This window comes from Petromyzon marinus, unplaced genomic scaffold (assembly GCF_048934315.1).
Source record: "Petromyzon marinus isolate PM22_M1 ecotype Great Lakes invasive population unplaced genomic scaffold, UKy_Petmar_22M1.pri1.0 PM_G_Scaffold_6, whole genome shotgun sequence".
Classification (NCBI taxonomy): domain Eukaryota; kingdom Metazoa; phylum Chordata; class Hyperoartia; order Petromyzontiformes; family Petromyzontidae; genus Petromyzon; species Petromyzon marinus.
This window is the reverse complement of record NW_027423013.1, coordinates 5,545,001-5,547,500: the sequence shown is the minus strand read 5'-3', so window position 1 is coordinate 5,547,500 and position 2,500 is coordinate 5,545,001.

Sequence of the window (2,500 nt, the reverse complement as noted above, 5' to 3'; positions counted from 1 at the left end):
GTCTAAGCACGCCCGCAAATCTTCCACAGCCTCACTGGTCCACTGTTTAGATGTCCTCACAGCAGGTTTACAGAGTTTTAGTTGCTGCCTGTATGCACGAATCAGGTGGACCAAGGGAGTTCTGTGCGAGCCGAACAGCCCCGTGACCCACAAGAGAAACATCCCCGCCAAATTCGAGCGTTTGACGGGGTCTATCCGTGAAAAAATATTCACGTTTTTGAGTGCACATGCATTTCTGCTGCAAATGCCTCTGGAAGTTTCATGCCGTTCGTATGCCAATTGTGGCAACACGAAAATGACCCGTTTTCCCATTCCGAGGGATTTCTGTGCCACCCTAACAGCCCCGTGAGCCACAAGAGACACATCCCCGCCAATTTCTAGCGTTTCACGGGGTCTATCCGTGAAAAATATAGACGTTTTTGAGTGCACATGCATTTCTGCTGCAGATGCCTCTGGAAGTTTCATGCCGTTCGTACGCAATGTGGCAACACGAAAATGACCCCTTTTCCCATTCCGAGGGATTTCTGTGCGACCCTAACTAACAGCGCCCGTGAGCCACAAGAGAGACATCCCCGCCAATTTATAGCGTTTCACGGGGTCTATCCGTGAAAAATATAGACGTTTTTGAGTGCACATGCATTCCTGCTGCAAATGCCTCTGGAAGTTTCATGCCGTTCCTATGCAATGTGGCCACACAAAAATGACCCGTTTTCCCATTCCGAGGCATTTCTGTGCGACCCTAACAGCCCCGTGAGCCACAAGAGAGACATCCCCGCCAACTTCTAGCGTTTGACGGGGTCTATGCGTGAAAAATATTAAAATTTTTGAGTGCACGTGCCTTTCTGCTGCAAATGCCTCTGGAAGTTTCATGGCGTTCCTATGCAATGTGGCAACACGAAAATGACCCCTTTTCCCATTCCGAGGGAGTTCTGTGCCACCCTAACAGCCCCGTGAGCCACAAGAGACACATCCCCGCCAATTTCTAGCGTTTCACGGGGTCTATCCGTGAAACATATAGAAGTTTTTGAGTGCACATGCATTCCTGCTGCAAATGCCTCTGGAAGTTTCATGCGGTTCGTACGCAATGTGGCAACACGAAAATGACCCGTTTTCCCATTCCCAGGGATTTCTGTGCGACCCGAACAGCCCCGTGAGCCACAAGAGACACATCCCCGCCAATTTCTAGCGTTTCACGGGGTCTATCCGTGAAAAATATCAATTTTTTTTTGACTGCACATGCATTTCTGCTGCAAATGCCTCTGGAAGTTGCATGCGGTTCGCATGCAATGTGGCGACACGAAAATGACCCGTTTTCCCATTCCGAGGGATTTCTGTGCCACCCTAACAGCCCCGTGAGCCACAAGAGAGACATCCCCGCCAATTTCTAGCGTATCACGGGGTCTATCCGTGAGAAATATTCACTTTTTTGAGTGCACATGCATTCCTGCTGCAAATGCCTCTGGAAGTTTCATGCGGTTCGTATGCAATGTGGCGACACGAAAATGACCCGTTTTCCCATTCCGAGGGATTTCTGTGCCACCCTAACAGCCCCGTGAGCCACAAGAGAGACATCCCCGCCCACTTCTAGCGTTTCACGGGGTCTCTCCGTGAAAAATATCACATTTTTTGAGTGCACATGCATTCCTGCTGCAAATGCCTCTGGAAGTTTCATGCGGTTCGCATGCAATGTGGCGACACGAAAATGACCCGTTTTTTCCCATTCCGAGGGATTTCTGTGCCACCCTAACAGCCCCGTGAGCCACAAGAGACACATCCCCGCCAATTTCTAGCGTTTCACGGGGTCTATCCGTGAAAAATATTCAATTTTTTGACTGCACATGCATTTCTGCTGCAAATGCCTCTGGAAGTTTCATGCGGTTCGCATGCAATGTGGCGACACGAAAATGACCCGTTTTCCCATTCCGAGGGATTTCTGTGCCACCCTAACAGCCCCGTGAGCCACAAGAGAGACATCGCCGCCAATTTCTAGCGTTTCACGGGGTCTATCCGTGAAAAATATCAATTTTTTTTTGACTGCACATGCATTTCTGCTGCAAATGCCTCTGGAAGTTTCATGCGGTTCGCATGCAATGTGGCGACACGAAAATGACCCGTTTTCCCATTCCGAGGGATTTCTGTGCCACCCTAACAGCCCCGTGAGCCACAAGAGAGACATCGCCGCCAATTTCTAGCGTTTCACGGGGTCTATCCGTGAAAAATATCAATTTTTTTTTGACTGCACATGCATTTCTGCTGCAAATGCCTCTGGAAGTTGCATGCGGTTCGCATGCAATGTGGCGACACGAAAATGACCCGTTTTCCCATTCCGAGGGATTTCTGTGCCACCCTAACAGCCCCGTGAGCCACAAGAGAGACATCCCCGCCAATTTCTAGCGTATCACGGGGTCTATCCGTGAGAAATATTCACTTTTTTGAGTGCACATGCATTCCTGCTGCAAATGCCTCTGGAAGTTTCATGCGGTTCGTATGCAATGTGGCG